Source organism: Rattus rattus, chromosome 13 (assembly GCF_011064425.1).
Source record: "Rattus rattus isolate New Zealand chromosome 13, Rrattus_CSIRO_v1, whole genome shotgun sequence".
In the NCBI taxonomy this organism is placed as follows: Eukaryota; Metazoa; Chordata; class Mammalia; order Rodentia; family Muridae; genus Rattus; species Rattus rattus.
The window spans coordinates 3332539-3344394 of NC_046166.1; the positions used below are offsets into that span (position 1 = coordinate 3332539).

Here is an 11856-nt window from a genome sequence, read left to right on the forward strand (position 1 = left end):
TGAGCAATTTCTTATCTACTCGCTTCAAGTTATGTATGAGGCGAGAACTATTAATTATTCTATTTTTTTTTTTTGAGATAGGATGATGCTCAGTACTGTAAGCTGTCCTCAAATTTGTCATCCTCTTGCCTTAGCCTTGTGGGTGCTGTGATTACAAGCAGGTGTGGGCCATCACACCCAACTGTCTCTCTGCACCCCCTCCTCATGATTAAGGAGTCTGATAAGAACTAACTAAATTACCAAAGATTATATAACTTGTAAGCGCATGAACGGAGACACGGCGACAAAAATCAAATCTGACCTTCTCTTACACTTTGTTCCTTGTTTCGGAAATTGTGGGGGGGGAGTATTGAGTACTGGCTCTTTAGACAAATTTAAGTATATCCTCTACTAATTGTACCTATGGGTCCAGGCTTCAACAGCTAGCACAAATATAACCTCCACTCAGTTACACCCCAAATGCCTCAAGCTGGTTTAAAGAACATTTGAACGGGTAGATGAGTTCAGGTCACTATGCTCAGTGTGCTGGGCAAACTGGAGTGTGTGGAGCGTAGTATTTGGTCCTCTGCGTAGGTGACAGAGATAATGAATGCTGTATCATATACAGACAGGTATAATGAATACTGTGTGGGGTGGCTGGGGAATTAAGTGTCACTTGAACTTTATCAGTGCCAACCTCTCATTTGCACATCAATCATCCACCCTGATGTGGCCATAGCCCTTCTTGATGGATTTTCTATCATTTAAAAAGCTTCTGTGCTCCTGGCTCTAGGAAAAGGCCATAAACATTCATCCAGACGGTGGACAATTAACCACTGAAAGGAATCGGGAGGTGTTCAGTGGTGCGGACCTTGTCTGCAGTGCGTACAGACATTTTAAACGAGGGAAATCAACCCGCGGAGGAGTATATACATTGGGGATCCCCCTTTGTCACATGACAGACAAAAATGAAGAACACCTCAGTGAGAAACTGCATTTGGTGCCTGGCCAGCCCAGTTATAGGGACACTGGCATGATTCAGGGACTGAAGACCGAGTGACATAGAAGAGTTTTGAGAATGACTGGGGTTTTAGGGTCTGTCTGCCTCTTATCTCTGCTTCTCACATGTGCAGAGTTCCACAAGAGTAGACCACAGATGCCACCAGTTTATTAGTACATCCTTACAGCTTCTTGGCTGCCAAAGTATGGAGGTTCAGTAGTTGAAAATCCCTGGGAAGGTCTCTCTCTCTCTCTCTCTCTCTCTCTCTCTCTCTCTCTCTCTCTCTCTCTCTCCCTCCCTCCCCCTCTCCCTCTCTCCCTCCCTCCCTCTCTGTCTCTCTGTCTCTCTCTCTCTCTCTCTCTCTCTCTGTGTGTGTGTGTGTGTGTGTGTGTGTGTGTGTGCGCGCGCACATGTGTGTATTTAAGCTAAAGTCAACCTTGAGTGTTGACTGAGTGGGTCTCTGAGTAGCCCGGAATTCAATGATTAGGCTAGGCTGACTGGCCAGTGAACCCCATAAAATCCTTCTTTTCTCCCTTTGTACAGGCCCCCCTCATTTACAACTTCTGTTGTTTGTTACTTTTGATACAGGGTCTCACTATGTAGCTTTGGCAAGCCTGGAACTTGCTGTGTAGAGCAAGCTGGCCTTTAACCCACAGAGATCCCCGTCTTTGAGATTAAATGTATATGCCACCAGGTCTGGGTTATGCATGCCTTTTTTATGTGGATTCTGAGACCTGAACTCTGGTCCTCATGCTGGTGTGGTAAGAACGTTGCCAACTGGGCTTTCACACCAGGCCTGGATCAGGCATGTTCTAGTCATGTGTCTAGCTCTTGGAGCAATTACTTTTGCCAAAGAGAAAGGGCAAAGTGAGAGCTCCTGACTCCAGAATTAAGCCTAAAGCTGGAACCAGGACATAAGGGACACTTCCAAGCAAAAACCCATAACCGACCCACTGAAATATATACATTTGTTCCAAACTCCAAGCAGGTTGGAGGTGTAGTTCAGCGTTTGCTTGCTCTGTGCAAAGCCCCAGTCTGAGTTCCAGAATAAGAGGTAGGGGAATCCAAGGGAATACACAAGGCCACAAAAGTGGTCAGAGGCTTTGATTAAAACTTTTAAAAGACTTATTGAAATTTTAAAAAAATTGTGAGTGTGAGTGTTTTGCCTTCATGTATATATGCACACCAGGTGTGTACAGTGCCCGTGGAGGTCAGGCAGTATCTGGGAAGCAGATCCCTTGGAACTGGAGATACAGGTGTATGTTAAACTTCCTCGTGGGTTCTCTGCAAGAACAAACAGCTCTTCACTGCGGATGCATCCCTCTAGCTCCTTTACTTTTATTTTAAAACTATTCTTCCTGTTTTGCAAAATATAAGTTCATTAAAAGGTTCAGCGACACTCTTAACTGATTGCTCTTTGTCCAATCGATCGTGCGTCCCATGAATCAAACCCAGAAGCAATCATTTGAAAGAGGTAGCCAATTCTAAACATTTCTTTTTCATTGAACATAACTTTTATTTTTCAGTGTTCTCCTCCAAGCAAATGAGCTCCCCTTCGTTTAATTGTGCAGTTAAGGCTTTTGTTTGGAGAAGAACAGTTTCTCAGAGCTGATCCAAAACCCGTTTCAAGAAATGGTTGAGTTTTTGGCTACCTAAGTTTTGAGGCTTTGTCCTGTCCATAATGATGTCCTAGAACATTCGGTGTGTTGTAGGTGGTAGGTCAGACACCTAGAGCTTGGCCAGCAAAGCAATGCTTGGTCCCATTTCCCCACGCGGCCTTCATCCAGCCCTGGCCCCTGTCCTAAGGCAGGTTGATTAATGAGCCCATCCTTACACCTTTGCAGCACAACTGCAGATTCCACTCTTCAAGTTCCATTAATGGTTCTCCTATTACCAAACAATGGCTCATATTTATCTGCTCCTCGGACGTTTTATTCATTTATCTCATTGACTTTCCAAATATGTAGCCTAAAGGAGGTATTTTTTTAGACTTTGGGCTCTTGGTTGAAAGGAGCAATCAAGCTCATCTTTGTTCCGAGGACGTTTTTGTTTTGAAGAAGGGTTTCAATGTGTCCCCCCCTCCCCCACCTGCATCCACTTCCTGAGTTCTGGGATTATGGATGTGGGCCAGCTGGTCTTATGCAGTGTTGGGGATAGAACCCAGGGCTGTTGTTGTAACATGCTAGCCAAGCATTCTACCAATTGAGCTACAGCCTTAAGAAGCATTTGTAGGTGGCTTCTGTTTCCCATACAAGGAGACCCCATTCTTTTGGCAGCTGCTTTTCCTCTACCTAGGAATGTTCCAGGCTGCAGAGACGAGTGCTGGCATTCTGGGTGGCACAGACAGCCTGGACCGAGAAGTTAGCTGTGTAAGGCTGGAAGTGAGTCTTAACTACCGGGAGACACCCCCAAGTGAGACACGAGAACGGAGTTGGATGCAAATGCAAGAGGTTTATTTTCCGGGCATCAGGGTCGACCTTCAATCAGCCCCTCATGGAGAATGACCGGAAGGTGACCCTGAATGGCTATAACAAGCAGTTTTTATACTTTTTAGGTGTACAGGTTACATCAACAAGGCTAAGTATATTGACCTTTGAATCTATTGGCTAGGAAGCATATGACATGTATTAGAACTCTATCTGGGACCAGAGGGTCAGGTGACCATCAGTACATTCTGCGGTTTTTCGAGAACGTCCCTGCTCCTCCCAAGAACTGTGGGTGGAGAATGGAACTTGGCCTACCCTTGACCCATGGCAGGAAGTTGGTACTTGGCCTAATCTTGACTTGAGGCAGTGGGTGTAAAGCTGTCCGAAAGCCCTTAGAGTCCTTCACAGGACCTCCATAACCTACCTACTTTCTACCAAGCCAAGCCTCTTAATAGCTCTTATATTTCAGTAAGAACTAGGGTCCTTCAGCTGTTAGCTAACAGCCATAGCATAAGAACCCAGCAAGTAAAACTTCACCCTGGCAGCTCTTGTCATTTTTTTTTTCTTATTTTCTTTCTCAACAGCTCTAGTAAACTTTATTTACAGCACACACACTCATAATAGTATCATTAATATCAAATACAACCAAACAGCCACAGATAGAATGTAGTTTGCTGGTTTAAAAAAAGAAAAGTTAAGGGCCAGAGAGAAGGCTTGTGAGTGCAAGGCACTTGCTGTCAAGCTGGAGGACCTGAGTTTGATCCTGGTACCCCACATGGTGGAAGGAGAGAACTAAACCCCCACAAGCTGTCCTCTCACCTCTACTTACGAGCAAAAGCATTAGTTCATCTATACAAACAAATAAACACATGTAACAAACAACTAAAAATAATTTTCTTTTAAAGTCAGAGTATCAATTATGTAGCTCTTGCTGTCCCGGAGCTTACTGTGTAGACCAGGCTGGCCTGGAACTTATCAAGATCCACCTGCCTCTGCGTTCTGAATGCTGAGAACGCTGTATGCCACTATGCCTGGCTATTGTAACAAACACTCAAAATATAATACATTTGGTTACTGGGATATTTTACTCTGTAACCAAATACATTACCCCAATTTTGCACCCAGGGCAGAATGGTTCTCTTCCCTCAGTTCAGTCTAGGACATTTAGCATAGACTTTACAAATTAGTTGCAAATGCTTGAGACTGTTGCATGCAAATTTTACTCTTTTACTTAACAAGATCATTGTCTCAGGTCCACAGCCACTGTTTCTAGAGAGATAAAAGGACTTTTCCTGAATGGTTATGTGGTGGTTTGAATAGGAATGGCCTCTGTAGACTCATGTTTGAATGATTGACTCATGGGGAATGTCACTGATTAGGAGGTGTGGCCTTGTTGGAGGAAGTGTGTTACTGTGGGGGCGGGACTTTGAGGTCTCTTATTCTCAAGCTCCACCCAGGGATGCAGTCTCCTTACTGCCCTCCAATTAAGATGTAGAACTCTCAGCTCCATCTCCAGCACCAGGTTGGCCTGTGTGCCGCCATGCTTCCTTCCATGATGATAATGGACTAAACCTCTGAAACTGTAAGCCAGCCCCAATGAAATGTTTTCCTTTATAAGAGTTGCTGTGGTCATGGTGTCTTCTTCACAGGAAGAAAACCCAAACTATGACAGGTTATATAGAATCCATATCACAGGCATATTAAAAAGAAATGGGAAGCAATTATTCTGTAGATAAGGATTCACAAATTAGGTGACTTGTCTGAATACATATCATTATTTTTATGTTTTTGTTAGCACATGTTAATTATACATAATGTATTTCATTCTGACATTTTTTATTCCTGCGTTTAACGTATTCAACTATATTTACCCCCTGTCACTTTCTCTTGTCCCCTCCCACTCCTGCGGATCCCTTCCATTCCCAATTAGATCCCCTTTCATTTTCATAAATGACAAATAATTGTTAAGGGCAGGAGTTTTGCCACTACAGAGGGGGAACAGAAGAAAGTCTAACTTAGTGTGTGTCCTGGCTGGCTTTGTGTGTCAACTTGACACAAGCTAGAGTCATCGGAGAGGAAGAAGCCTCAGCTGAGAAAATGCTTTCATGAGATCCAGGTATAAGGCATTTTCTCAATCAATGATCAATGGGGGAGGGCCCAGCCCATGGTGGGTGGTGCCATCCTGAAAGCCATGAGGAACAAGCCAGTAAGCAACACCCCACCATGGCTCTTGTATCAGTTCCTGCCTCAGGGTTCCTGCCTTTTGAGTTCTTGTCCTGATTTCCTTTGGTGATTAACCATGATATGGAAGTCTTAGCTGAATAACCCCTTTCCTCCCCAACTTGCTTTTCTGGTCATGGTGTTTTATGGCAGTAATAGAAGCCCTAACTAAGACAGTGTGTAACTAGCATTTCGAGCACCTGTTATATGACACCTTACCCTCCATCCCCCACCCCCAAGATAAAATAAATTGTGATAGCTATTTTTCACTATCAACTTGACTGGATTTGGGAGACCTGGTCTTCAACCTACTGGGTATATCTGTGAGGGTGTTTAGAGTATTACCTGACTTGGGGGGTCAGTCTGAATGTGGGTCGAGTCTTATAGGCTGGGACCCTGAGGAAATTCAAGGGTGCTGGATGGTGATGTACCTTCCTTTTCTGCTTCCTGGTTTAGTGTGATGTGAATGAGGCCACTCCACCATGCTTTTCCTACTATAAGGCCCAAGGCCTCTCAAACCGAGTTAAAACAAGTCCTTCCTTCTTTAGGCTGTTCTGCTCAGCATTTCATCACAGGGACAAGAGTAGAACAATTTGATACACAAATTCTATTACTAACTCATTTAGATACATTGTCAGGTCATCTCACCGTTTATCTGGATTTAAACCTCAAATAGGACTCTGATAAGGAACTCTTCATGGATTTCTAGAATAGCTTTGCTCTCTGAGATGTTTTTAGTTTTTAAAGAAGAACAGGCATAGCCTTTAAATGTAACTGTTTTAGGAATAGAAAGCACAAGACCACAAACTACTTAGAGAAAGGCTAGCACATAGCACAGCCATGCAGGCATGGTGTAATTGCTTTTCCTATTGTTGACTTCAAAATTAATTATTGGCATAACATTCATTTCCATAATGAATGTAAGATTACATGGAGGAGTGGAGAGGAGAGGGAGAGAAGGAGAGAGAGAGAGAGAGAGGAGATTGTCATTGTGTAACTAAGACTGTTGCTCTCATGTAGCCTCTACTCAGTTGAGTATCATAGCTACACTGACGGTTCATGACAATAAAATAATGTTTGGGTAACATTTGTATATACATATTTGTTTTTCTGAGACTGCTCAGGTTGGTCTCAGACTCACTGTTCAGGCAAGGATGACCTCGGACTCCTGGTCTCCCATGTCCTTCTCCCAAGCGTTAGGATTATAGGCATGCATTGTCACACCTGGCTGCAGTTATATTTTAAAACTCCGCACTTCAGAACTCTGAAGCTTTTCTATCGGGGCACACTTTTTCTCTTTTGTCTCAGAAGCTGGGAGGACTTGGCTCAGGCCAAGGTCAAGCTGACTGAGTGGCTGACGGTATGGATGTGCCCATTAAGCAAGAAGAGGCATAACGGCATTCTTAGGGTTGGGCTTGCGTAACAGGACAAATGATGAGGTTGGCGGCTTGGTAGACAATCTTGGGAAAGATAAGTATTAGTGCATAAAAGACTTGAACTATGGTCAAGACACCGTAAGCTTGAGATACCGGTGAATAACAGTGGAGACGTCTAGTAAGTCATTGCAAAACCAAATGCTTTGTCTTAAGGAATCTTGTTCCTGGATATAGGGCTATCCTGGAGCAAGCATTTTTAGATTCACTCCTGGGTGTCTTTTTTATTATGGTAGGGGTTTTGTTGTTGTTATTTTGGTAACAGGGTTGCATGTAGTCTAGGTTGGCCTTGAACTCGTGATCTTCCTGCTTCTACCTCCCAAATGCTGGGATCACAGGCATGCCTAACACCTCTGGATACCATAGTTCAGAGCTTACCATTCAGTGCTGGCCAGTGTGGACTCATTCAAAGTTCAGCTTCAAGTACTGAGGAAAGCCCGTTATGGACCACTTCAAGACAGGTGTCTTTCACAGATCCCACATAGTGCAACATATGTGTGGTGGCCACTCCAGGTCTCACACAGGACAGGTGATGTGGTAGGGTTTGGCAAGCTGTGTCTTGGGATCCATTTCCTGATCTGTTTTCAGGATAGTTGACTGCCTTTCGTGCATGCTCCCACAGTTCCCAGTACTTTACTTTGTCCCTTCTTAGGTGGCTGGAGGTGCCTGTTTTTTCTTTTTTTCTTTTTTTTAATCAGTTGCCTTCACTAAACTGTCTAGTTTTTGAGGGGAGAGGCTCTGCACCCTCAGATCAATTTAGCACCCCCAGATGTTAAAGACATATTTGTTAAGTGAGTGAATGCATTTGTGAGAAAAAAAAATCTGCCGCAGAACAGTGTTCTTTGACATTGTTGGAGGAATGTCTATGATAAAGATCCGAGAAACCAAGAAAGTAGAACAAAACAAACAAGACCATGGGGGCAAGAGGCCTAAGACTGACTGGGAGCTTCTACACAATAGCTGTACTTTGTTACATAGTCTACAGGGCTAATTGACCAGAACTTCAGTGATTGTGCGGAGTTGAAACGTTGTAGACCCAGAGTCAAATTATTTTGGGTTGTCTTAGCATCCTAGGTAGCCATTTAACTGCTCACCTCTGCGTATGACCCGACATCCGTGTAACTATTTGGGGAAATCCTCTTGTGTGCAGATGCCTAGCTTCCACAATCTAAAAGCTAAGAATGTCATTAAATGATATTGAGGTCGACAGCAGAGATTTCCACACTTGGCTGTGATCCTCCTACCTGAGGTTTCCTCTGATACTTTTTAAAACAGTGTTTTGACTTGTAACTTTCTTTGTCTGTAACCATAAAAAAAAGTCATTAAAGTGTTACTGCACTGGAACATGGAGTTTGGGATAACCTAAATTTGTGTTTCTGAGTTATGGCCACTCACATTTGGTGTCAGAATAAACTGTTACTTATTCTCTGAGTAGTGAGAGCTGTTTCTTCAGTATGGACAAGATTGTATTGTAATTTTCTGTCCAGTTGGGTAAGGGCTACATGTTAGCATTTGGCATGTGGGGTTGTGTGTTTGTGTACATAGTACTACATATATTTAACATTAAGTTAGAGAAACTTAGCTGGATGACGTCTTGAGTTCCTTTAGTTCAGCCTTTAAAATCTTCAGGTGGGAAACTAAGTCCTACAGAGGATGAAGATGACATACCTAAGAACTCTAAAATTCTGTCCTTTGTTTTCTACATAAAATGATTACATTTTTCTCCCCAAGTCAAGGACCTACTTTGAAAGAAATCTTTTGAAAACCATGAGTGAGTGTGTGTGTGTGTGTGTGTGTGTGTGTGTGTGTGTGTGTGTGTATACTATTCTTGGGCATATATACATATATCTATATCTATCTATTGATCTATCTATCATCTATCTATCTATCATCTATCTATCTATCTATCTATCTATCTATCTATCTATCTATCTATCTATCATATTATCTTTTGAACACCCAAGGATTCTTATTTAGAACTTACAGGTCAATGGAATAGCGAGAATGACGGCCATCAATAGTGAATGTTCAACACTGTATTTTAAAATTCTATAATTGTGCCATCTTGGCTATGTCACCTGGATTTTCTGAGAGATATTTATTACCCATTTTACAATTTTTTGTGAGAGTGGTTGAGAAAGTGTACACACATATATGCATACACACTCACACACTTAAAGCATGTTGTCACTGTGCTGTTAGTATTGTCAACTTGACATGAACTAGAGTCACTTGGGAAGAGGGAGCTTCCACTGAGGACCAGCTTCCACCAGATTGGCCCGTGTGTGTGGCAGCGTTTTCCTGATTGATGATTGATGTGGGAGGGCCCAGCCCATGGTAGGTGGTACCACCCCTGGGCTCATAGTCTTGGCTGGGTTAAGTAAGAAAGCAAACTGAGCCAGCCTGGGGGAGCAAGCCAGTAAGCAGTGATCCTCCGGAGGCCTCTGCTTCAGCTCCTGCCTCCAGATTCCTGCCTTGCACTCCTGCCCTGGCTTTTCTTGATGCTGTGGAAATGTAAGGCAGCCCTTTCCTCTCTGGTTTTGTTCATTGTTTTTTATCACAGCGACAGAGAAGCAAATTAGGACAGTCACATTTGAGAAAATACTCAGTATGAGGTATGTCAAGAATCTCAAATGGCTCTCACGAGTAACACACCAGGTTGCCAAGGACCCCTGTGGGACCGAACACAATATAGTTTGGCTTTGTCCTTCAAGTACCAGGGTTAGGAGAATGAGCACTGTATGTTGGGGATGGAAAGAAGAATATGAGTGCCTGGAGGCTATGGAAAACCTTAACCAGCATGGCTCTAAAACGTAGAGACATTTAGGCGGCCATTGGAAGGCACCCTCCTGTTCTCTGAGCAGTTAACATATGAGTTCCTCCCTTTTAGGGTGGGAGGAAGGATTGTGCCCAGTCACTGTGCTAAAATTCCTTCCTCTGCTCACCCCACCGCTGGATCTGGATCCGCTTTATCTGTGTGAGCTTCCCAGCAGGAGACATCCTTATCTGGCCACTGAAATTGCTGGAAGCACACTCATCAGGGCCATAAAGGAAATCGCTGCTGTTCTGGAGTTGACTACTTACCTCTGACGCTGACGTTTCCGTCCCTAATGCCAAGCGGCAGCAGCAGGGGTTCAAGGCTTCTTGTTGAGTGGAAGCTGTTGCCTACGAAAATCTTGTCCACTTTCTCATTCACCTTGCCTGGAAGGATGTGCGTTTGCGTGACCTCGGGGCCCATCCTTCTAACTCAAATGGGAATCAGATAAGATATCTGATGCATATGAAGAACAGGAGCCTTAATCGCTGTCCTTTTCACTTTTCTATCTGCCTTTTCTTTAGGGGACAAGGAGGTGGCCATAAAGTAAATGTCTTGTGGAGTCATCCTTCTACAGACCTGCAAAGGAATGGATGGTGCCAGGGCATAGGAACCCCCACCCCAGTTCTATAGGTTAACTTAAAAGGCAAGTGCTGTTCTTGTTCCCCAGAAGTGTCTGGCAGCTTTTGGAGGGGCTTCTGGGGGGAGGATTGGGAAGTCAGGTGCTTCAGGCAGGAGGATGCCAGGAGGCGCTGCGGAGCGGGCGCACTCGACTCTCTGCTGCCCCCCGCGGAGGTGCCCAGGTCCCAGCCGCGGCCCCTCCAGGCTCCTCGGGAATGCTGGGAATGTGAGTCAGGGCCTGGGCAAGCGGCCGTGAGCGCGCGTGTCGGGACTGCGGCGGGCGCCGCCCCCTCGGCCCCGCCCGGCCCGGCCCCAGCGCTCGGCGCTGGCCGCGCTCCCCGCCACCTCCCCGCGCTGCCCGCGCTCCGCTGTCTCGCGCTCCTTATCGCTCCAGCTCCTCCCGGCCGCCCGGTGCGGCGGCCACGCGAGGTTGTAAAAATCCATGTGGGACCGCGCTGGGGCGAGCATCGCTAAGGTGAGACGCTGACGCTGGGGCCCCGGCTCCCTCGTGCGGGTCTCCGGTGCTCGTGGGCAGCTGCAATGCGTTATCGGGGGAGCCGAGGGGAGACGGGGAGACGCAGCCGCCTTCCTCGGGGCTCTCTCGGGCGGGGGGAAGGGATGGGGCGGCCTAAGGGCGGATTTGCCTCGCTGTCTAAACCCTCGGATTGGAACAAGTGCACAGTTCCTCGGACGCCCGCCCCGAGCCACCTCCCGCAGTCCCCTTCCCATAGCCACCCTTACGGTCCTCGCCTTTCTTTTCTGCAGATACCCCCTTTTGCCTGGCTGCCTTCTTGCTGGGAGGGGTGGGATGCTTGCGAGGGCGGGGGTCTCGCCGAACTGCAAGCTGAATAAAGTGGAGAAGACAGGACCCCTAGCCTCGGGGTTATGAGCCTGGCTGTCTGGGTGGGCTCCAGGGGAAAGGGGGGCGGGGAAGGAACGCAGGTTATAAAAAGAAAAATTAATGCCTGGGAAAATGAAAATGATTTACTGGGGAGGGGTAGGAGGTGGTGTATGAAAAAGGATAGATGTGGAATTAAACCGCATTCCTACCAATTCTCTCCCCACCTCCTAATTATACAAGGGCTACTTACAAGGAGGTATCTTTAAAAAATATTATTATTACTGTCTGAGCCTTTGAAGGATCATTTTTAGGACAGTGAAGAATAAGGGCTCCTTCGTGTGTGAGAATCAAATAGTACCCGTAAACTCTCCTCTGTTCAGCCCTATATAATTTATTTTGGAGTTAGGGGTCTTTCTCCTCCTCGCCAGAGGGAGGGTTCACTCCGTTAGGAGAAGATCGATTTTAGGCGGCTACCTACCTGCCTTTGCTGGATGAAAGACAATTTACTCCCAGAGCGGTGA

General features: G+C 45.5%; 1 protein-coding gene and 1 pseudogene across 18 annotated transcripts in view; one reads left to right on the forward strand and one right to left on the reverse strand.

Annotated features, from left to right (window-relative positions):
• The window catches only part of LOC116914923, a 67567-nt pseudogene extending 57271 nt beyond the window's left edge, over positions 1–10296 (reverse strand).
• Positions 10297–10821: 525 nt separating this feature from the next.
• Positions 10822–11856, forward strand: part of Erc2 (ELKS/RAB6-interacting/CAST family member 2) — an 883982-nt gene continuing 882947 nt past the window's right edge. For 9 of the 18 annotated variants that reach the window (XR_004389747.1, XM_032918655.1, XM_032918657.1 and 6 more), the window contains exon 1: positions 10823–10969. The gene's annotated coding sequence lies outside the window, so the exon portion shown is untranslated. Of the gene's footprint in view, positions 10970–11515 lie in introns of those variants that run through there. The other 9 variants (XM_032918652.1, XM_032918651.1, XM_032918654.1 and 6 more) reach the window with 3 other exon arrangements.